This window comes from Pinus tabuliformis, chromosome 7 (assembly GCF_031772625.1).
Source record: "Pinus tabuliformis cultivar Carrire ecotype Pingquan chromosome 7, CPIR1, whole genome shotgun sequence".
Lineage (NCBI taxonomy): Eukaryota > Viridiplantae > Streptophyta > Pinopsida > Pinales > Pinaceae > Pinus > Pinus tabuliformis.
The window spans coordinates 1,856,144,881-1,856,170,414 of NC_142293.1; the positions used below are offsets into that span (position 1 = coordinate 1,856,144,881).

At 40.1% G+C, this 25,534-nt stretch overlaps 1 pseudogene; it reads right to left on the minus strand.

The window, feature by feature from the left end:
• Positions 1 to 459: 459 nt before the first annotated feature.
• On the minus strand, positions 460 to 3,282 carry LOC149255819 (DNA topoisomerase 1 alpha pseudogene; annotated as a pseudogene).
• Positions 3,283 to 25,534: the final 22,252 nt, after the last annotated feature.

The following is a 25,534-nucleotide window of genomic DNA, read 5'->3' on the forward strand; positions in this document are numbered from 1 at the left end:
TAAAAAAAACTAATGGTTTGAAATTAAAATTATTTAAAATTTTATAACTGGTTTTTTAATTTATTTTGAATTCAAAATCATTTTTATCAAAAAAAAAATAAAAAAAATATACATTATTAGAAAATGCTTTTTTCCCTCCACCTAAATATTTATATAACTTTAAAACATTTAAATTATGAGAAACTACATTTAAAATTAGTTGCATAAATGATTTCGCAAAAGTGAATTGAGTTTGTTATGTACGTAACTATATGAGAATTTTGCATCGTCAGAAATCATACCTTGTAGATCCAATTTTTCCATTTATAGGCCAAATCCTTAAATATGCAGCAGACTGAACACGATGCCGTTTAAGGAAAAACGAAATTTGTTAATGTTTTGAGAATCTGTATTCTTGCTCTATATTCATTGCCCAGGCTGCAAAATCTGTAACCTGGCTCTACATTCATTGCCCAGGCTTCAAAATCTGTATCCTAGCTCTACATTCAATGCCCAGGCAAATTTGGCCAGAAGGGATTTATTAAATATCTTCTCAATGGGAACATCATGGCGCTTACACCAGGCAACTGAAATTCTTGGGTCTAGGTAATTGATTTTCGATGTTCCCAACGCCACGGTCTTCAGATCATCTCTTATCTTCATGTTTGCCTTCATTTTCTCAATCTTCAACTTGGTATCTGCAATTTTTTTCTCCAACATTTCTGGACTCTGGTTTCTCTTAGAAGCCTTCCCTTCTGGATAAGTGCAGCGTTGTGGCTCCCCTTTTCTAGCCCTATCAAGATCAATTTCCAGCTCCCTCAGCGCGCTCTCTAACTCTGCAGTTTTCCCTTCAAGTCTTTCCATTTGGGTACCATGTGCCTTTGAAACAGATCGCTGATGGTTACACAGAATTGCAACCTCCTTGTTCGCACGTTGATAATCTGCAAGATTCTCTGAACATGTGACACCAGTTGTGTCCTGAAGAAGTCTGTCCAATGTAATGGATGCATTGTATGTTCTGAAGACTTTTGCTGTAAGGCCTGGCATAATTTCCTTGAGATGGGCATTCAGCTTGCTAGTGTCAAGCTTATCAAACAAGTCATCGCCTTCACTTTTCCCCTTTTTGAAGTCACCAATGGCTGTGAAGACTCGTTCATCTACCTCAACTGTGTTGAAGTAGCGAATGGAATCCTTACCTAGGAAATCAAATTGCAGAGACTTTGGAGGCATTAATGTGACATTTTCCACTTTCAATGTGCAACAACCCACTGTATCAGCCTCGTCATCATCCTTCTCATTGCCAGCCCTCAGAGCAAGCCTATCAATCAGGTAGGTTGCCACTGCAATCTGTCTACTGGTCTCATCCTTTGAATTGAAACGTCTGGTATATGTTGCTCGAATGTTATCTATGTAATCCTTGAGCATTCTTGCCTTCTCATACTTTTCTCTGTCACTTTGGCATTTCCAAGAGCTACTGGGAGCCAAAAATACATATTTGAATTCTTTGGGATTGATTGGGTCATTCCAATAAGCCAGCCATGTTACAGTCCTGTCATGTCTGATCTCTTTCCACCTGTGGCCTGGCATTGTACACTCTGGGATGGCAGAATCTTTCCCTATATTGATTGTAATATCTTCTGGATAAACTCTCTTCTTCAATTTACCCATTTTGGGATGCTCTCCACGGCCACGGAAGAGCCCTGGTGGCTCAACTCTGAAGTTCCCAACCTTCTCTTTCACTCCATCAACAATTGCCCACATGTACTTCTCCTCTTGCTTTTGTTTTTCTTCTTTCATAGCCTTCTTTTCCTCTGTGCTCATATGTTTCTTCTTCTCTTTTTCTCCAAGATGCCATTCATAAATTGGGGTAAAATCGCAGAGCTCAAACTTTTGAATGACATGGTCAGTCCCAAGAACTTGCTTCCAATCATGCCAAAAATTCTCTATAAATTTTGGCTTTGTTGCATAGTCTGTGTCCTTCATGACAGCAAACATAGTGGCAATCTCCTCTTCTCCAGGAGTAAGTACAACTGGCTTGCCATTGTAAAGCATCTTGACTCCGTGAGGTTGGTAAGGGGGAGGGAATACTACACCATTGTGCTCCAATGTGGCCCACTTTACTTCTTCCTTGACAACCTTTTTCAGCGCAGGTTTTGCTGATGGAGCTTTTGGAACTGGTGCCTTTTGCGAAGGAACAGGACATTTCTTCTTCCAGCGCTGAGAAAGAGGAATTTCATCATCAGCATCCTTACTATATTCATCACTTTCTTGCTTAACATCTGCTTGTACTTTGGCCTCAGGCAACACCTCTGTTACCCTGGGCTTTTTTGTGCCAGAAGAGCTTAGACTGTCATTTGAAGGCCTTTTTCTGGAATTCGCTTCAATTTTTACGGAACCTGTTGTCAATTTATCTGATTTGGCTCTTACTACTAAAGGTTTTCGATCTTCAGAGTCACCACTATCCACCGAGAAACTTCGATCTGCACTGAGTGGTTTTGTCAAATTCTTGACCGGTAACATCTTCCCCAAACGCTTATCATCATCTGAATCATCATCCGAATCAGATCCAAACATTAAATACATTAATCGCTTAGATTCATTTACATCTGGCTCATTCGTTTGCCCTGGGCTGGCCAATCGAAGTTCGTTAGATGATTGTTTCACTTTGGTCTCAGGCAACAACCCTACTGTCCTGGGCTTTTTGGTGGCAGAAGAGTTTAGACTGTCATTTGCAGGTCTCTTTTTGGAATTCGTTTCAAATTTTACAAACCCAATTTCCCATTTTTCTTGTTTGGCTCTTACCCCTAAAGGTTTGTGATCTTCAGAGTCATCACTGTCCACATGGAATCCTCGATCTTGACTGGTTGGTTTCGTCAAATTCTTGACCGGAAAAATCTCTTCATCCTCGGAATCCGATCCAAACATTAAATTCATTAATCGCTTAGATTCATCCTCATGTGACCCGTTTGTCTGCTTCGAGCTGACCAATGGAACCTTGTTAGATGCTTCTTTCATGGCAGGTTTTTTCACTACGAGAGCTGACTTTGCATGCACTTGATCAGTTGAAGCACAGGCAGTTGAGACAACCCTTCGAGATTTAACAGATAATGATGCCCTATTTCGGAAAGTGTCTGACTGTATTGCCTGGACAGAGCGTCCCATCTTTGTATTCATCAAGTACCCAGCCCTGAAATCGTCTAAAGATCTAGTAAAATAATGTGTCTGTTAAAACAGCAATTTCTATAGCTTTGTGGAAAATCGAGCAGCTGGTTAGAATGCTCAATAAATGTTTCTCTATCCTGCTAGAATAATTCAACTTATCTGTATCAGAGCGCTCCTGTCATCAGTGGGGTAAGATAAATTCAAAACAACTCCAAAGCAAGACATAATCTTTCACTTTTATACGAGTGAGTGCATCTCTACTTTCAAAAGTTGGAAAACGCCGACCTCACACCACCGCTAAGTCTCATCATCCATTGAATCTTAGAAAACCATGATGATGGTGAAAAGTTAAGACCAGGAATTCACTGGTATCTATAAAAGCCAATGAGTTCAACTCCTAGGATTCATCCCATTAATATACCCCTTAATCTCCCAAAGGAAAATATTAAATCAAATATGAGGTTATTTGAAAATATCATTTCATAATTATAATTATGAGTTCAACTCCTAGGATTCATCCAATTAATATACCCCTTAATCTCCCAAAGGAAAATAATAAATCAAATATGAGGTTATTTGAAAATATCATTTCATAATTATAATTATAATTATATTTCAATAGTTATTTGAAAATGTCATTTCATTCTTATAATTATAATGGTATGGTAATCTGTTTGGTGGATTTAAAATTCATTTCAGTTATTTTCATTTTTTTTTGGAATTTGGTATTGGTGATGGAACATGTCTATTCAGTTGGAAGGGATATTGTTTCGTTTTTTTGGAATTTGGAATATTATTTAGTGTGTTATAAGGATTTGAAAATAAATTATTAAGAATTTTATATTTTTTTTGGTAGTTAAGCACTCATGGGGATTTGAACCAATGACTTCTTACAAGGAGTGCCTTAACAATGCTTCCATTCAACGTCAATCCAAAGCCCCATGGGCTACTAAAAATTTATATTATTATTATGTTATTATATTAATAAATATTAATTTTAATTGTGAATTGAATTTATTTTGAATAATTGGATGAATGTTTGTTGCACTTATATTTAATTTTTATAAATAATATGATGAACTTTGTTATGTAAATTTGGAGTTTTTTGGTTGAGTTTGATTAATTTTTTGAGTACTGAAACATTTAAAACTATTTGGTTTTTAGTCAACTTTTTGAACCATCTAATGTGGTTCTATGTCACAAGTAATAAACAAAATCTACAATTTTGATAAAAGATATTTAGTTTTCTCAATCGCAAAAAAAAAAATGATTTAAATTTATAAAAGTGTTTAAAATTTATGTGTAATATTTAAATCTCCAAATATCTTAAAAATTTATAATTGTATAGTGTTTTTCAAATTTTAATTAAATATTTATGTATTTTAAAATATGGGTATTTTGGAAAATATGTTCATATAATTAATATAACAAATTAAATTAATAATTTGAATATTAAGAAATATGAAGTTTTAATTTTGCAAATTTTAATATAATTTGAAATTAGTACTTTCTTCAAGGTAGGCATATTCATGAAGCTATTGGCTCTGTGCAAGAAACTCTACACACAATTAAAATAAGGAAAATATCTACTTTGGTTTTAAAGGTTAACCTATTCAAAGCATACAACAGGGTATCTTGGTCCTTCCTCCAGCTCTTGTTTTTGTACATTGGATTTTTTGTGAAATTTTAAATGTTGTTGCAATTATTGGTTATTATTAGCCTATTTGTTTAGATTATTTGTCTTTTGCAATTAAATTGCAACATCCACTAAATAAAACACAACTACAACTTCATAGAAAAATAAATAGCCACGAGAATTGAGAAAATTATGCACACACGCACACACACATAATGAACATTAGTATTTTCGGACAAATGTCCCTGGGAAAACCCCAAAAGGAAAATCAATTTGAAGATAAGGGTTTTATTATAAATTCGTCAGTAAATTAAAGAGTACATCAACTACTTGCCTGACACTGACACAACTCTGGTACTTTTCTCCACTAGTAAAATTGATTTGGAAACACAAGGTTTCCTTCTGAAAATCAAATTAGCCTCCTGCCTGCAACTCGCACTAGAAAAATCTGGAAGTGCATACAAACCAACTAGAGCTCACATTGCTATAGGAAAATCATTCTTGCAACCCCTTTGTCCTCCAGAAACTCAACTGAGCTATTCGTTCTTCCTTCTGACAACTGGAAATTGAACAACTACTTAGTAATGCACACTGGCTAGTACCTTCCTCTTGGAATGATGGAATCTTGTGAATAATTCCTCCAACAAACAATCCTCAATTATTCTCGTTGAAACCCTTGCTGCTAGTGTCCTTGTGCTACCTCTGCGCCCTTGCTCTCACTGCAATTTTATGTCACAATGTATTCTCCAAATTCCCTTCAATTTCCTCTTATAATCTCTTATTGACAAATAACCAACCATGATCTAATCACAATAGATGGCTAAGATCATCTTGACCCCATCAAGGGACTTTTCCGGAACTCTCTAGAGGAAAATCGATCTACCCCAATTAATACTGATTAATTAAGCTATTTCCCCAAGTTAGATTTAGGAAAATTAATTAACTACTTAATTAAGTCTAATCAATTCCTTTTCTTCTGAAACCTTTTCTAAGTATTAGAGAAAATGTGTTCCCTAGCCTCATAGACACAATCTGAGACTAGAACACCTGTCCGAGCTACACAGACTAACATTGCCTCTTAGCGAGGAAGATGTTCTACATAACACCCAACTTATCTCAGAAGAAGATAAACCTTGCCTTCCCCAAAGCCTTCATTAGAACATCTGCTACCTGTTCATATGTAGGTATATATTGTAGCTAGACAATCCTGCGCTACACAAATCCCTGATAAAGTGGTATTTATGTCTATATGCATGGACTTGTCGTGAAACACCATATTATCCGACAACTTGATGCAACTCTGATTTTCATAGTCTATCACTATCGTCTCTATCCTCTGACCAAACAACACTATTAGCATCTTTTGAAGCCATATGACCTCACACGTAGCCATGCTCATTGCTATGTACTCTGCCTTTGCAGAACTTAGTGCCATGGACTCCTGCTTCCTACTGTACCAAGAAACAACTCTTGATCCCATGTTGAAAAAACACCCTGAAGTGATTTTCCAATCCACTGTGTTACCTGCCTAGTCTATGTTAGTATAGCCCACCAATCTGACACCATCTCCTCCAGCATATTTGATCCCATACTTGAATGTACCACACAAGTACCTTAGCACATGTTTTGATGCTTTCCAATGCACTCTCCTCGTCTCCACCATGAATTGAATGAGAGAGTTTACTACAAAGGATATGTCTGGCCTAGTATTGACCAGATACATGAGAGAGCATATCAACTTCCTGTACAAGGTGGGGATAATCTCCTTTTCCCTCGAAGCATCTATCTTCTTCCAATTGATGATCATGGGAATAGACATAGCCTTGCACTCCTCCATCTCAAATCTCCTCAAGATCTCTATGCAGTATTTCCCTTGACTCAATGACACCTTCAGAAATGAATTTACATAACAAAACAATGATACATTTGCAAAAACATTGACAATGACTACACTAGACCCCTACTAGCCATGACAGGAATTTCGTCAAACATGTCACAAACATGAAAGCTACAGGTCTTAATAGCATAACTAAGCATAGGGGTTTCATACTTATCTAAGATTCGCTATGAGGCATTGTTTCCTTATCACATTAGTTGCATTATCATCTATTAGGCCATAGATACATTATTCATTCATTTACAAGTAAAAACATGATGAGAGCCATACATAGCCACTGCCATAATACATGTTCATAACCAACATAATAACAACAGAAATACCAAGGAAACAACATCCATATAATCCACATATAAACCAATATAATACTCATGAATTAACAAGGATAAATAACCTCATATTAATGATGCAAAGGCCAACCAGGTTTGGGACTTCCACGAACCACCCAACCATAGACATGGCTAAGCCAAATCTCTCTTCAACTAGTCACCCCCATGCCATATTCCAAGCATGAATGTGGGATCTCATGGAACAATCCATCAAAACCAAACCATGGCTTCCAAAGGCCAAACCTCCTCAACCCATCAAATAGTGATTCTAACTCATGGTCAGACATCAGAAACCATAACCAGATTAGTCTCTACCCAAGCCTTCCAGGGCTCTAGAGAGTTTGTTCCAACCAAGGCTTTCAGGACTAGTAACTCAACCCACAACTGTCGCCAGGATTCTAGAGCATTTTTCAAACCAAGGCTTCCATGACTAGTAACTCAACCCACCAAGGGCTTTTGGAGCGTTTGTCCAACTAAGGCTTCCAAAGAATTTGTCCAATCAAGGCTTCTAGGAACTAGTAACTCAAGCCAAGTTGTTACAAGGCTTCTAGAGCGTTTTTCCAATCAAGGCTTCTAGGAACTAGTAACTCAACCCAAGCTAAAGGAAACATGAGAACCAACCAGAAAAATAAAGAAATGAACCCACAACACCATGGCTATCCAAGAAATGGAAAGGCTAGGCAAATCCACCATCAATCTAGTCAATCCTCCATGCCAATGATAGATCATGACCAATAAAGAACATGCATATATCATGCATGCCAAAACTAGTGAGGAAAAAATACATGCAACTCGGTACCTACAAGAAAAAACCACTGTAGCCATTGATCTTTTGATGGTGCTAGACCCGCCAACATGTCAGGGGATCTCCCCAGTAAGAAGTCCTAACTAGACCTCAGACCGTTTGGTGTAGGAGTCTCAGCAGTCGGTCACACGGTATCGCCTTGACCAAGGTTGCGTGTAGAGGCAAGTAAGATGTCTATGTTGGTAGCAAGGGTGTGACATGCGCAACAAGCTAAGGAAGGTGCATGAATGGTTCTAACACATGGAAAGTGAGGTGAGTGCACCCCTTGGAAACCTGTGAAAGCACGTGGCTAAGAAGGGAACACACGAGCAAAGATGCATCACAAACTGGAAAGCAAGTAAGCTAACAATCCAAAGTGATGGTTAAACCAACAACACATCTCAGTAAGATTCATACATACTTATACAGAAAGAGTCCATACATGCATGCGTAAGCAAACAAATACATATATCATTAGAGTAAACAAGATAGTTGAAATACAATAACAACATATGCATGAAACGTGTTGGCTCTATTATATTAAGAAGTGAAAGTTCCAATCATACAGTACAACCATGACCAACCACTAGTCCCGATAATGGAACGTTACAGTAACTTCTGCCTGCTCCTCCAAAGATATGTACTAGCTCTGCATTATGGAGAAGCTAAGGCTCATTACAATACTCTCCAAGCTTTCTTTAAGATACTCATATCGGAAGCTTGGATGACCAAAATCCCCTACAATGAGTTATGAGGTACTATATATAGCAAAGGGTGCGGTGACACTTGACATTCCCCTTTGTGACTGTTCACCTACCCTCATGACTCTTCAACTACTCTATGACTATTACATTCAACTATCGACACTTGAACTTCCACTTTACAAGACATTACATACAATCTGCAGATGTACTCATGTGAGACAAAATAGGCTTGAGCAAGCCATGCAAGTTATCACTAACACTCAGACATTTGTGGTAAGACCAACTCTTCGACATCCTTTTGATGATCGACGGTGGCGAACTGATGCCAAGCTTAGTCCTCGGTGATGGTGTTTATGCGCTCAATGGTGACATCCTTCTAAAAGCGAACTCTTGCCTCTGTTGCACTCGGGTACACTCATATGGCTCCTTTGTCCAACTCGTCTAATTAACATGTGCATCATGTCTTGAGCACAGCTGGACCAACAACATACTGATGCATAGTGTTTGTTCTGATCTCCAAGTGTGTGTTGGTGACCATGCACATCAGATTGTCGAAATACATGTTCATCTTCAGTCGGACTTGCTTCTTGTCTTCGCTTTGGTGAGTGTGCCAAATAGGTGGGATCACATGCTTACGCACAATGAGATCAATGCTCCTGAATACCCTTGCATGTGATCGACAACACCGCTCACCTTGTTTGCTCCACACCAGCTTTTGGATGGGTCCATAACATGTATGGGTGAAATTTCATCAGTTTATGCATGTTGCACCTCCTGTTGTGCATGTTCCCGCTACAAATCCTTCTGTTGTCCGTCCAGCTCCTGTTCTTACTTGATTTTCCGCTTTAGCACGTGTAACTCCTTCTCTTTTTCTCTCTCTTCCTTTGCGTGATCCTCTTGTCGTGCTAACGCCTCATAGCCTCAAAATCCAAAGATTCTTTCATCACAAGTGGATTTGCTTGAGCTTGCAACTTTGTTCCACCTCCGCGTTGTCAAAAACCTACCTCTTGTATTTGTCCCATGCAGGTGTGCTACCTTCTGCTATTGCTGATGGTGCTTCTAACTGTGACGCTGCTGCGATTTCATCTTGATATCGTTGTCTATGAAAAACTTGATGTCTTCATAAATAGGCAAGTTCATAGACACTTGATCGACTGCATCCCCAGTTGTGCTCTGAACGGTGTCTTTGACACTTCTCTCCTGGAAGCCATTGTACCTATGCTGCTAACAGGCAAACAAACACCTATGATACCTGGAGACATAGAAACACTCATGAAAATCAATCTGTCAGTCAAAAACCAAAACAAACTGGAGGACTGACATGCAACATACCTGTGTGACTATCTGTGAAGATTACACAATTTTCACCAGGACGCTGGGAGACTGATTGCCAAAACTACACAAGGCACAATACGGGTTGTCGGGAGGCTGACTTACTACTGGAACTACACAATGCACAATCCAACCTAGCTTGCTAAGTATTGAAACTACGCAATGCGCAATTTTAGTCAGCAGTGACATGCAAACCAGCAAACTGCATTGCGTAGTTTCTGGGGCCAGCAAGGCACTGCCTCCCAAAATTGTGCAATGCAAGCCTGGAGGTCAGTGTTGGGCCAGACTTGTGCAATTTCTAGAGGGAAGGCAGAGCCTTCACTTCCAGAAATGCGCAATGCTAGCCAGGCAAGGCAAGGTTCGGGCTAAGGCAACCTAGACACGCCAACGGGCGACTGAAAACATGAGAAATCTGAATGCATGGTGATACTGAGTGTAAATGAGAGTGAATTATTGTTCATGCAAACAGTAAGTGCATGATTTAGAAAATGGGAAAGCATGCATGTGTGTGAAGTGAGTCGCCAAAACGAAGACCGTCGGTGCAAAAACAGTGCATGTGACAATAGTGAGATGTGGATGAAAACTAAAACAATTCTTATACAAGCTAACATACATTAAAACGACAACAAGTGTTCATTGAAATAAATCAGAAAGCACTCACACAAAGAGAAACACAAAAAGCGACAGAAACGCAGCGCAAGACATTAAAAGCATACTTACCTTGAAACAACTAAGTTGGAAGTGTTGAAGAGTCCTGGATACGATGTGGGATGTCAGAGCTATAAGATCAATGTGAAGAATGAGATCGACAACGTCTGATTCATAAGTTTTGATAAGATTGAGGTTATGACGCACATGCCCCAAATCTAGGAAAAAGCAACACTTGGCGAGAGGTTTCTAAAATGAGCTTTGCATGTAACCTCCAACTGCTAAGAATAGATCCCTAGATCTAGGGATGCTTTTTTCATGTTGCCTTTTGCTATTTCAGGAAGAGCAGCCCATGCATGAAAATCCGTTTTGCTCGGTCCTAGAGGGAACCGGTCAACCTGAAGGCACATGCAACTTCCTGCATGACTGAGAGAGGGATTTACGCAATTTCTAGGAGGAGCTGGGCTAGATATCCCAGAGGGATTATGCAATTTCTAGGAGGAGTAGGTGACTGTTGCCCAAAATTGCGCAATTTCTAGGCTGAGATTCAGTGTTGGACAGATTACGCAGTTTTTCCAAGGAAGCCTTTCTAACTTCTTTACGCAATTTTGGAGCTCAGGAGTCTGCCCAGCTGATTTTCACAATTTTTGGGCTAAGCTGCAGTGCTAGGCCAGATTGCACATTTTTCCTAAGGAAGATTGTCTGACTGCATTGCGGAATTTCTAAGCCTAGCAGGTTGCACAACAGATTTGCACAATTTCTGGAGGGAAGGCTGGTTCTCCTCCAGAATTTCACAATTTTGTGAGGGAGCTGCTCAGCCAGCAACTAGCATGTCCGAAGTGGCAGTCTATGATGGGAGTGAAGAAAACTAACATGCACAGGATGGCAAGTTGTTGAAAAACCAGTGAAGCATATGTACTTGACAGTGCAAGACATGCTACTAGGATGGTTGGTAGGGAGGCTCCAAAATGAAGCTAAGGAAAAATTTTGGGGGGTGGTTGTAGTTTCTACAACATGATCCTAATGTCCTCTTGCACTTTCCTGCTCTTCCTTTTCCTTCTTGCTCCAAATATCCAAGTATGCCACACTCCTCCAAGAGTGCTCCAAGAAAACTCTAAGTGTCCAAGAGTATGAGAGAGAGAGAATAGAGAGAGAGCTCCAAAACTGAACTGACAAAAAGCTACACTAAGCCTGAGCAAAAACTTACACTGACCAAACCCGAGAAAATTCTTACATTGACCAAACTTGAGAAAAAGCTTGAGAAAAATCTTACCAACTAATCCTCATAACCCTTTTTATAAATGAGGCCTCTATTTTCTTCATTTTCCATTATTTTCTTTCAATTTCCTTCTCACATGCAACCCATGACCTTTCACCTTCCTTTTCTCCTAATTTCCTTTATTTTCATAAATAAATGCCAATAAATGCCTCATGCCTTTCCAAATCCTTTTCCATTGCCTTTGTCAATTTCCTTAGCCATAATAACCGAAATGAACACCCACTAGGATGTTTTTCCCAACATTCAGCGTGGAATACATGTCGCATGACCTTGGCCTTATTTTCGCCTTTATTAACTTTTACATGGAATTTTGACTAGGGTTATTACACACAGGAAAAATATTAATGTGAACACGTGTTCCATCTTGCTAGAGAGTTCATCTACATCTGCTAAAGCTGTTACTTGCTTCTTTCCCTTCTTCTTCCTCTTTGGGCAATCACTAACATAGTGGCCAAATTCGTGATATCCATAGCACTTGACCATTGATAGGTCCTTCTTCTTCTTCTCTCCTTTAGATTCCTTCTTCACCTTTCCTTTCCATGCTAAGGAAACATTCTCTTTATTCCTCTCAAACTCTGGGGCCTTGCCGTTGCTACTGGTACCATTGACTAAGCTGAGCCTAATCTCCTCCCAAGTGAAATGACTTCATAGGTGATCACAATATGGAAGTTTTTCTTGCCTAGAAATAAGTTAGATGAACATACACCATTTCTTGGAAAACCCATTGAGTGATATATGCAGTAGCTCGTCATCACTAGGATTATCTCCAATTGCAACTTACCCATCTTTGACAAGTTGAGCTTCAGTGAGGTAGAAAGTCACTTCTTCTCCCTTATTATGTGTGATGGTCCTCAAATTCTCCTTGAGAATCATATTCCTTTTTTCTGAAGGATCCTAGTATAGTTTTACAACGGTGTCCCACATTTCCTTCATTGTGCCTTTCTTTGTGATATGTGGAACAATATGGTCCTTAACTCCATCAATTATCACCCTTTTTGTTTTGTAATTTTCCTTTTTATAGGTATCCAACTATTGTTGATTTGCTGGTACAATAATCACATTCTTCACATACTCCTTCAGACCATACTCATCCAAAAGGAATGACATTCTAGCCTTCCAAACGCCAAAGTTGGAGGCTCCATCCAACTTGTCCAGATATCTCAAACCTACCACGACCATCTCTGGAAAATATGGAAATGTAGCAAACTCAAATAAACTAGAGAAGAAAACAAATTGGGTTTCAACCCTCAACTTTTATCTTCCTGTGCTCTATGCAGATCTTCCTTTTATCCTTATATCCACTCTGATACCATGTGAAATTCTAAATGTTGTTGCAATTATTGGTCATTATTCACCTATCTATTTATATTATTTGTCTTCAACAATTAGCTTGCTACAAATACTGAATAAAACACAACTGCAACTTCACAGAAAAATAAAAAACCACAGGAATTGAGAAAATTATGCACACATAGAGATAATGAACACCAATATTTTCAGACAAATGTCCCTAGAAAAAACCCAAAGGGAAAACTAGTCTACGGGTGATGGTTTTATTATAATTTCTTCAAAAAATTAAAGAGTACATCAACTACTTACCTATCATTGGCACAACTCCATAAATTTTCTCCACTAGAAAAATCGATATGGAAACACAAGGTTTCCTTCTACAAATTAAATCAACCTCCTTCCTTAAACTCACACTCTTTCCTACAGGTCACACTGGATAAATTTGGAGTGTCTATGACCCAATTGGAAATCACACTACTACAGGAAAATCATTCCTGCATTCCCTTTGTCCACCTACAACTCGACTGAGCCATTCACTCCTCCTTCCAGTAGTTGTCTCTGACAACTAGAAATTGAACATCTTCCTAATAATGCACACTGGCTAGTGTGACCTCTTTGCAGAATAATTCAACCTCTATTCGTTCCTCATAGAATGTTGGAATATTGTGAAGAATTCCTCTGGCAAACAGTCCTCAATTCTTCCTGTTGAAATTCTTCTTGCTGGTGTCATTGCACTACCTCTATTTGTTGAAAAGTGTGCAACAAGAAATGCTTGTTGAGAGTGAAACAAGATGATGGAGCTCAGTGAAAAGAGTCGCCTTCACTAAGTGGGCCTGCAGGCTATTTTTGGCGCAAGTCTATTTTTAGACATATGGATCATGTCGATGGATTGCAAGTTGTTGTTTATGGATGATTGGTCAAGTTGGGAAAAATAGATGGACTTCTATTTTTGATGAAAGTGTGAGTGATCACAGTGTGAGTGATCAAAGTCTATTTTTAGACTGGCTGTCAAAAATAGAAAAGTCAAATATTATTGTCTCATAATAATATTTGGACTATAAACTTGATCTTATTCTCTTGGAGCACTTCAGTTTGAGCTACAGAGGTGGCACATGCAGCTGTCAAAAGGAAATACGCTTTTCTTATGAGTCAGTTGAGTTGTTGCATGCATGACTTCAGTTAGAACTCAATCAGTTGATTTTGGTGGAGTTGATTGTGGAGTTGATGGAGTTGTGTTCAGTTTGACTTGGTTAAACTAGTTGTAGTTAGTCTAACTGCAGATAGACTAATGATGAGTTGTTAAAATAATTATTAACTCATGATGCAACTAATGAATACATCAGTTAACTCAGTTGCATGTCAGTGCATGTTCAGTTCAACAGGGACAGGTGGTAGAGAATCAGATTGCTATCAGTTGTGACTATAGTTGTGCACCAGATCTTGCACAATCAAGGGATTGAGTATGCCAATGAGTTTGCTCACGTATTTGCCCAATATTGTAGCCTTTGCTCACGTCCAACAAAGTGTGAGTGATTATTTTGAGGTGAAATACGAGTTTGGGAAGCCATTCTCATCAATTCTTGAGCAGGTATTGAGCTGGAGAGGCAGGCAAGCAGTGGAATAGATTTGGAGATCAAATCTGAGCTGTATTGTGTGTAACAGGTGGAGCTGGTACTGGATTGCTTGTGATAAGCATTGTATTTTGTAATGTTACATGATTCAATCAATATAATATACAGATAGTGTGGGGTTTTTAGCGAGATGCTTTCCCCGGGATACATACTGTGTTAATGAGTTTGATTGATGCTTCTATGTGCGCCTGTGAATGTTTCTGCTTCTGTAAATTGATGATCAACGTAGAGGAGATTATGTATTATACATGTTCTGCTTATAATTGTATGATCAGGATAATCTCCATTGAATACGTGTTAAATTATTCAAAATTTCTACATGGTATCGGAGCAGCTTGATTTGTAGAAGAGATTTTTACAGGATATCAAGCGAGGATTGATTATCTGATCTACTATTCAAGAAGTGTTTACATTCTATTTCTTCAGGCAGAGTCTGTAATCGGGCCAGGTAGCCTCTGGATTCATCCTTCCTTTGGAAGGTGAAATATCCGGTAAAAGCCCATACAGTCAATCTCTGTACGAGAAATATTTTGTTCTCACGAATCTTAGATCCGAGGCAGTTGAGTTGGTTGCTGGTGGAATTCGAATTTGCAGCAGTATTTTTTCTTGGTGACAACGTAGCAATGTCTTTCAACGGATTGCGATTGGAGTATGCTCTTGAGGGCAGCTCAAACTATATTGCATGGAAGGACAGGATGGAGGCAGTATTGGATGATAACGGGTTGAAGGAGTTCATAGATACGGATATCCCAAAGCCTACTGATGCTACTCAAGCTGATGCTTGGCAAAAGAAGATCGCAAAATGTCGAAGGATTCTGTTGGAGGGCGTGAAGGATCACATTGTATCCAGCCTCCATGGAAAGGCTACTCCATATTTGATGTGGAAATCATTAACAGAATTGTTCCAAAGCAAGAGCGATCAGAGGAAGCTGGCGCTCAAAGATAAACTCAGAAACATCAAATGTGAGAAGGGTGACAGTATGCCCAAGTATCTCACGAGGTTCACTCAGTGTCGAGTTGAGTTGGGAAGTGTGGGGGTTACTGTTGATGATGAGGATTTGGTGAGCTTGGCTCTCCTTGGTCTTCCGAAGAGTTGGCATTCCTATCAGGACTCTGTCAATGGTTGGGAGAAATGGCCAGGATGGGAAAGACTGTGGTCAGATCTTGTGCAAGAGGAGATTAGACGGAGCACCAGAGACGGTTCTTCATCCATGCAGGATGAGGAGAACTGTGCCTTAGCGAGTAAGGCGAAGAAGGGGAAGGGGAAGGTTTCTCTTTCCGAATCCAGTTCTTCCAATGATGGGAAGAAGGTTGACAAGGTGAAGGTGAGATGCTTTCGTTGTCATGAGTTGGATCATTATGCTACTAATTGCCCAAAGAAGAAGTCCAAGAAGGGATCCGGGGAAGGATCTGAAGGGGAGGCAACCTCACTTGCTTCACAGTTTGAGTTGGACTTCACACTCTTCGCATGCATGGTTTCATCCATGGTGGGAAGTGGTTGGTTTCTTGACAGTGGAGCTTCTTTCCACATGACCGATGACAAAAGTTTGTTCAGTACTTTGGAGGAGAAAGATCTCCAGATACTCATAGGGATGGGTAATGATGAGAAGTATAGTGTCTCAGGTGTAGGCATGGTTATTTTCTAGAGGGAGCATGGAGCTCGCCTTACCTTGACCGATGTCAAGTATGTACCAGGACTGAAGAAAAACTTGGTGTCGATCGCGATGTTGGAAGACAGAGGCTATGATGTGGTCTTTAGTAAGGGAAAGGTTTTCCTTATACACATCATCACTAGACAGGTGAAGCAGATTGGTTCACAGGTCAAGAACCTGTATGCTCTTGAGGTTCAAGATGCATGCAAAGCCTTGAGCAGCGAGGCAATTGATGGAGACTTGGTGGTTGAGAGGGAGCGTATATTACCTCTCAACATGCAGAGCCAGAAGAAGTCTCAGACAATTGTGTAGGAGCCACGATTGGTGCAACAGCTTCAGGAGGTTGTGGAGGAGCCACAACAGGGGAAGCTGAGAGGAGATCGAGTAGAGACATCTACTCATCCAGAGACCTCCAGTAGGGGGAAAATTCAAGCCAGGTGGGCTGAGGGATCGCATGCAGCCATACCTCCAGGTAGGAGGTAGGGTGATGTGGATTGATTGTCCCAAGGAGGAGGGGCAGGATCCTTGAGGTACCCAACCTCTTGGATGAGACCTTGCTACGGGAGCCCCAGATGTGTAGTAGCAGGAACTGACTGATTGGGTAGAGACAGATGCAGATGGAGCAGCAGAGAGAGCGACAGTGCAGGGAATCCCAGGACAGCGCATAGCTAGCAGGCTGTAGCAATGCGAGAGGCACAAGTGTTTTGCACAGTGCTAGGTGGCACAGAGAGGTGTGCAATGGTGCGAGATGCATGGAGATGTTGCAGTAGCGCAGATGTCAGAGAGGGAGCACTTGTCAGCAGCAGGTAGAGCTTCAGCATTAGGGGGTGTTTCTATCCCAACAGGGAGGTCAGTTGGGAGGTGCAGTGTGGATGCAATGCTGGGAGATAGAACCAGCAACAACATGGATGCAATCAAAAATCAAAGTGACAGAGGCTAGAGCAGTTAGATACTGAAGAGCACAGAGATGCAGAGTTTCAGTCGACAGAGGCAATAGCAGTCAGAGACTTATATGACAGAGCAAGTGGACCGGCCAGATGTGTTGCATGGAGAACATTCCAGAGTTACAGGATCGAGTTTGAGAGGAAGCCTTTCTTGTTGAGAGGGAGTTTTGAAAAGTGTGCAACAAGAAATGCTTGTTGAGAGTGCAACAAGATGATGGAGCTTAGTGAAAAGAGTCGCCTTCACTAAGTGGGCCCGCAGGCTATTTTTGGCGCAAGTCTATTTTTAGACTATGTCTATTTTTAGACATATGGATCATGTCTATGGATTGCAGGTTGTTGTTTATGGATGATTGGTCAAGTTGGGAAAAATAGATGGATTTCTATTTTTGATGAAAGTGTGAGTGATCACAATGTGAGTGATCAAAGTCTATTGTTAGACTGGCTGTCAAAAATAGAAAAGTCAAATATTATTGTCATAATAATATTTGGACTATAAACTTGATCTTGTTCTCTTGGAGCACTTCAGTTTGAGCTACAGAGGTGGCACATGCAGCTGTCAGAAGGAAATATGCTTTTCTTATGAGTCAGTTGAGTTGTTGCATGCATGACTTCAGTTAGAACTCAATCAGTTGAGTTTGGTGGAGTTGATGGAGTTGTGTTCAGTTTGACTTGGTTAAACTAGTTGTAGTTAGTCTAACTGCAGATAGACTAATGATGAGTTGTTAAAATAATTATTAACTCATGATGCAACTAATGAATACATCAGTTAACTCAGTTGCATGTCAGTGCATGTTCAGTTCAACAGGGACAGGTGGTAGAGAATCAGATTGCTATCAGTTGTGACTATAGTTTTGCACCAAATCTTGCACAATCAAGGGATTGAGTATGCCAATGAGTTTGATCACGTATTTTCCCAATATTGTAGCCTTTGCTCACGTCCAACAAAGTGTGAGTGATTATTTTGAGGTGAAATACGAGTTTGGGAAGCCATTCTCATCAATTCTTGAGCAGGTATTGAGCTGGAGAGGCAGGCAAGCAGTGGAATAGATTTGGAGATCAAATCTGAGCTGTATTGTGTGTAACAGGTGGAGCTGGTACTGGACTGCTTGTGATAAGCATTGTACTTTGTAATGTTACATGATTCAATCAATATAATATACAGATAGTGTGGGGTTTTTAGCGAGATGCTTTCCCCGGGATACATACTGTGTTAATGAGTTTGATTGATGCTTCTATGTGCGCCTGTGAATGTTTCTGCTTCTGTAAATTGATGATCAACGTAGAGGAGATTATGTATTATAGATGTTCCGCTTATAATTGTATGATCAGGATAATCTCCATTGAATACTTGTTAAATTATTCAAAATTTCTACATGGTATCGGAGCAGCTTGATTTGTAGAAGAGATTTTTACAGGATATCAAGCGAGGATTGATCATCTGATCTACTATTCAAGAAGTGTTTACATTCTATTTCTTTAGGCAGAGTCTGTAATCGGGCCAGGTAGCCTCTGGATTCATCCTTCCTTTGGAAGGTGAAATATCCGGTAAAAGCCCATACAGTCAATCTCTGTACGAGAAATATTTTGTTCTCACGAATCTTAGATCCGAGGCAGTTGAGTTGGTTGCTGGTGGAATTCGAATTTGCAGCAGTATTTTTTCTTGGTGAAAACGTAGCAATGTCTTTCAACGGATTGCGATTGGAGTATGCTCTTGAGGGTAGCTCAAACTATATTGCATGGAAGGAAAGGATGGAGGCAGTATTGGATGATAACGGGCTGAAGGAGTTCATAGATACGGATATCCCAAAGCCTACTGATGCTACTCAAGCTGATGCTTGGCAAAAGAAGATCGCAAAATGTCGAAGGATTCTGTTGGAGGGCGTGAAGGATCACATTGTGTCTAGCCTCCATGGAAAGGCTACTCCATATTTGATGTGGAAATCATTAACATAATTGTTACAAAGCAAGAGCGATCAGAGGAAGCTGGCGCTCAAAGATAAACTCAGAAACATCAAATGCGAGAAGGGTGACAGTATGCCCAAGTATCTCACGAGGTTCACTCAATGTCGAGATGAGCTGGGAAGTGTGGGGGTTACTGTTGATGATGAGGATTTGGTGAGCTTGGCTCTCCTTGGTCTTCCGAAGAGTTGGCATTCCTATCAGGACTCTGTCAATGGTCGGGAGAAATGGCCAGGATGGGAAAGACTGTGGTCAGATATTGTGCAAGAGGAGATTAGACAGAGCACCAGAGACGGTTCTTCATCCATGCAGGATGAGGAGAACTGTGCCTTAGCGAGTAAGGCGAAGAAGGGGAAGGGGAAGGTTTCTCTTTCCGAATCCAGTTCTTCCAATGATGGGAAGAAGGTTGACAAGGTGAAGGTGAGATGCTTTCGTTGTCATGAGTTGGGTCATTATGCTACTAATTGCCCAAAGAAGAAGTCCAAGAAGGGATCTAGGAAAGGATCTGAAGGTGAGGCAGCCTCGCTTCACAGTTTGAGTTGGACTTCACACTCTTCGCATGCATGGTTTCATCCATGGTGGGAAGTGGTTGGTTTCTTGACAGTGGAGCTTCTTTCCACATGACCGGTGACAAAAGTTTGTTCAGTACTTTGGAGGAGAAAGATCTCCAGATACTCATAGGGATGGGTAATGATGAGAAGTATAGTGTCTCAGGTGTAGGCATGGTTATTTTTTAGAGGGAGCATGGAGCTCGCCTTACCTTGACCGATGTCAAGTATGTACCAGGACTGAAGAAAAACTTGGTGTCGATCGCGATGTTGGAAGACAGAGGCTATGATGTGGTCTTTAGTAAGGGAAAGGTTTTCCTTAGACACATCATCACTAGACAGGTGAAGCAGATTGGTTCACAGGTCAAGAACCTGTATGCTCTTGAGGATCAAGATGCATGCAAAGCCTTGAGCAGCGAGGCAACTGATGGAGACTTGGTGGTTGAGAGGGAGCGTATATTACCTCTCAACATGCAGAGCCAGAAGAAGTCTCAGACGATTGTGTAGGAGCCACGATTGGTGCAGCAGCTTCAGGAGGTGGTGGAGGAGCCACAAAAGGGGAAGCTGAGAGGAGATCGAGTAGAGACATCTACTCATCTAGAGACCTCCAGTAGGGGGAAACTTCAAGCCAGGTGGGCTGAGGGATCGCATGCAGCCATACCTCCAGGTAGGAGGTGGGGTGATGTGGATTGATTGTCCCAAGGAGGAGGGGCAGGATCCTTGAGGTACCCAACCTCTTGGATGAGACCTTGCTACGGGAGCCCCAGATGTGTAGTAGCAGGAACTGACTGATTGGGTAGAGACAGATGCAGATGGAGCGGCAGAGAGAGCGACAGTGCAGGAAATCCCAGGACAACGCATAGCTAGCAGGCTGTAGCAATGCGAGAGGCACAAGTGTTTTGCACAGTGCTAGGTGGCACAGAGAGGTGTGCAATGGTGCGAGATGCATGGAGATGTTGCAGTAGCGCAGATGTAAGAGAGGGAGGACTTGTCAGCAGCAGGTAGAGCTTCAGCATCAGGGGGTGTTTCTATCCCAACAGGGAGGTCAGGTGGGAGGTGCAGTGCGGATGCAATGCTGGGAGATAGAACCAGCAACAGCACGGATGCAATCAAAGATCAAAGTGACAGAGGCTAGAGCAGTCAGATACTGAAGAGCACAGAGATGCAGAGTTTCAGTCCATAGAGGCAATAGCAGTCAGAGACTTTGATGACAGAGCAAGTGGACCGGCTAGATGTGTTGCATGGAGAACATTCCAGAGTTACAGGATCGAGTTTGAGAGGAAGCCTTTCTTGTTGAGAGGGAGTTTTGAAAAGTGTGCAACAAGAAATGCTTGTTGAGAGTGCAACAAGATGATGGAGCTTAGTGAAAAGAGTCACCTTCACTAAGTGGGCCCGCAGGCTATTTTTGGCGCAAGTCTAGTTTTAGACTATGTCTATTTTTAGACATATGGATCATGTCCATGGATTGCAGGTTGTTGTTTATGGATGATTGGTCAAGTTGGGAAAAATATATGGACTTTTATTTTTGATGAAAGTGTGAGTGATCAAAGTCTATTTTTAGACTGGCTGTCAAAAATAGAAAAGTCAAATATTATTGTCTCATAATAATATTTGGACTATAAACTTGATCTTATTCTCTTGGAGCACTTCAGTTTGAGCTACAGAGGTGGCACATGCAGCTGTCAGAAGGAAATACGCTTTTCTTATGAGTCAGTTGAGTTTTTGCATGCATGACTTCAGTTAGAACTCAATCAGTTGAGTTTGGTGGAGTTGATGGAGTTGTGTTCAGTTTGACTTGGTTAAACTAGTTGTAGTTAGTCTAACTGCAAATAGACTAATGATGAGTTGTTAAAATAATTATTAACTCATGATGCAACTAATGAATACATCAGTTAACTCAGTTGCATGTCAGTGCATGTTCAGTTCAACAGGGACAGGTGGTAGAGAATCAGATTGCTATCAGTTGTGACTATAGTTGTGCACCAGATCTTGCACAATCAAGGGATTGAGTATGCCAATGAGTTTGCTCATGTATTTGCCCAGTATTGTAGCCTTTTCTCACGTCCAACAAAGTGTGAGTGATTATTTTGAGGTGAAATATGAGTTTGGGAAGCCATTCTCATCAATTCTTGAGCAGGTATTGCGCTGGAGAGGCAGGCAAGCAGTGGAATAGATTTGAAGATCAAATCTGACTGTATTGTGTGTAACAGGTGGAGCTGGTACTAGATTGCTTGTGATAAGCATTGTACTTTGTAATGTTACATGATTCAATCAATATAATATACAGATAGTGTGGGGTTTTTAGCGAGATGCTTTCCCCGGGATACATACTGTGTTAATGAGTTTGATTGATGCTTCTATGTGCGCCTGTGAATGTTTCTGCTTCTGTAAATTGATGATCAACGTAGAGGAGATTATGTATTATACATGTTCCGCTTATAATTGTATGTTCAAGATAATATCCCTTGAATATGTGTTAAATTATTCAAAATTTCTACACTATTCCCTTGCTCTCACTATGATTATGTGTCTCAATGTATTCTCCAAATTCCCTTTGATTTCCTCTTATAATCTCATTGACAAATCAACGGCCATGATGTAATCAAAATCAATGGCTAAGATCAACTTGACCCCATCAATTGACTTTTTTGGAAGTCTCTAGAGGAAAATTGATTTACCCCAATTTATGCTAATTATTTAAGCCATTTCCCAAAGTTAGACTTCGAAAAATTAATTAATTGCTTAATTAAATCTTATCAAGGCCTTTTGTTCTGAAACCTTTTCTGGGTATTGGATAAATGTGTTCCCTAGCCTCATAAACACAATTTGAAACCAGAACACTTGTTCGAGCTACACACACTAACATTTTCTTACCAAGCTTCTAAATGGATCATGTGTTGTTGTTAGGTCCCTATACTACTAGTTTAACCCCTTATTGTTATTATTACAACCCCCTTATTATATTGTTGTGCCCATGTAGTCCCCATATCGTTATTATTGTGCCCCATAGGATCCCACTATTCTTATTATTATGCCCTTACATTATTATTGTTATGTCAGCTCTGATTATATTATGTCCCCTTAGTCTCCTATATATGGAAAGGAGGTCTTGTCATTTGTATCATCTAAGAATTGTTCATTTGTGTAACGTAAAGGAGGTTTCCCCATCGAAGAGGCTTATTTCTAAGGTGTTGATCTATATTTTCTATCTTTTTGTGAGCTAGTTTCATAACATTTGGTATTAGAGCTTTGGATTCTAGGGTTTCGCTGCTCCAAACAGATCATCGTGGAATTTTTTCTATAACTTGTTTTCTGCGACATTTCAAAAGATAAAAAAAAAAACCCACTTGAGCCCAAATCGTTCTGAACTTTGGGTCCAAATTTCAGAGCTTGTATCGCTATATTTTCGGAGATATGATCTAAGGAAGTTAGGGTTTTTGCAAACTCCCGAATTACATTCCAAATATGTGACTTGGGGAAAATTGTCATAATGTTTGTTTTGAGCATCAGATTGAAATTTTGTAAGAAGTTTCAAAAAGAGAACAGACTATAGTTTTCTTTATATTAGTTTCAAGTACTAAGGTTGAAACAGTGACACATGGCACTTCGTACAAGTTCGCTCTACCGAATCGTGGTCATCGTGGGAGATTTGACATAACTCTTCCTTGCAGAATCCAATCTTGATCAAACTTGCAGGGTTAGAAAGAGGACTCAGAGGGCTATTGTAGGATGCACTTTCAGAGCTCCTAAAATCAAGAAAAGGCGATATCAGGAAGTTTGATGGAAAGGATCTGGTAAATTGGATACTACAGATGGAGCAATATTTTGATCTACATGAGGTGCAACTGTTACAAAAGGTGGGTATTGCATCTTCATATTAGTGTTGAAAAGTGTGCAACAAGAAATGCTTGTTGAGAATGCAACAATATGATGGAGCTTAGTGGAAAGGAGTCGTCTTCACTAAGTGGGCCCGTAGGCAAATTATTGTGCAAAGTCTATTTTTGGATCACAGCAGGAGTGATCACAACATGAGTGATTAGAGCAGGAGTGATCACAGCAGGAGTGATCAGAGTCTATTTTTAGGCTGCTAGTCAAAAATAGAAAAGTCAAATATTATTGTCTCATAATAATATTTAGACTATAAACTTTATCTTATTCTCTTGGAGCACTTCAGTTTGAGCTACAGATGTGGCACATGCAGTTGTCAGAAGGAAATACATTTTTCTTATGAGTCAGTTGAGCTATTGCATGCATGACATCGGTTAGAACTCATGTCGTTGAGTTCTGTGGAGTTGGATGAGCAGTTAATGGAGTTGTGTTCAATTTGACTTAGTTGAACTAGTTGTATTTAGTCTAACTGATCAATAGACTAAGTGATGAGTTGTGTGAATTAGTTATTAATTAATTCACTAATTATTAACTCATAATGCAACTGAATAATACATCAGTTAACTCAGTGCATGTACAGTTCAGTGGAGACAGGTGTTAGAGGTTGAGATTGCTATCAGTTGTGCATGAGATTGTGCACATGCATGGGATTGAGTTATGCCAATGATCTCTGCGTAGTGTGGGCCAATACCAAGTGAAATATAGCTTGTGCTCACGTGATTTATAGTGTGGGTGATTTTCACAAGGTAAATAGGAGTTTGGATCAGCCATTCTTATTCATTCTTGAGTAGGTATGGAGCATTGGAGGCAGGCAAGCAGTGGAATAGATTTGGAGATCAGATCTGAGCTGTATTGTGTGTAACAGGTGGAGATAGCATAGGATACTTGTGAGGAGTATTGACTATTGTAATGTTACATGTTCTCAATCATTAATATACAGATAGTGTGGGGTTTTCAACTGTAAGCTTTCCCCAGGTTACATACTGTGTTAATGTGTGCATGCTCTTGATGTTTTATTGTTATTGATGCTGCTAAATTGATGATCAACGTAGAGGAGCTTATGTATTGTGTATGTATTCTGCAATAGTACATGATCAGGATAATCTCCATTGAATATGTGTTTATTATTCAAAATTTCTACATGGTATCGGAGCAGGTTGATTTGTAGAAAATGTTCTACAGGATATCAAAGTGAGGATTGATCATCAGATCTATTATTCAGTAAGTGTTTACATTTTATTTCTTCAAGCAGAGTCTGTAATCGGGCCAGGTAGCCTCTGGATTCATCCTTCTTTTGGAAGGTGAGATATCCAATGAATGCCCATACAGTTGATCTATGTACAAGAAATACTTTGTTCTCACGAATTTTAGATCAGAAGCAGTTGAGTTTTGAGCTGGTGGAATGGCGCTCAAGGATAAACTCAGAAACATCAAAGCTGAGAATGGAGACAGTATGCCCCAGTATCTCACGAAGTTCACCCAATGCTGGGATGAGCTGGGAAGTGTGGGGGTAACTGTTGAGGATGAGGATATGGTGAGTCTAGCACTCCTTGGCCTTCCTAAGAGTTGGCATAGCTACCAGGACTTAGTGAATGGAAGGGAGAAATTGCCAGGATGGGAGAGACTTTAGTTGGATGTTGTGCAAGAGGAGATTAGATGGTGCACCAAAGACAGTTCTTCATCTATGCATGATGAGGAGAATTGTGCCTTAGTGAGTAAGGCGAAGAAGGGGAAGGGGAAGGTTTCTCTTTCCGAATCCAGTTCTTTCAATAATGGGAAGAAGGTTGGCAAGTTGAAGATGAGATGCTTTCGTTGTCATGATTTGGGCCATTATGCTACTAATTTCCTAAAGAAGAAGTCCAAAAAGGGATC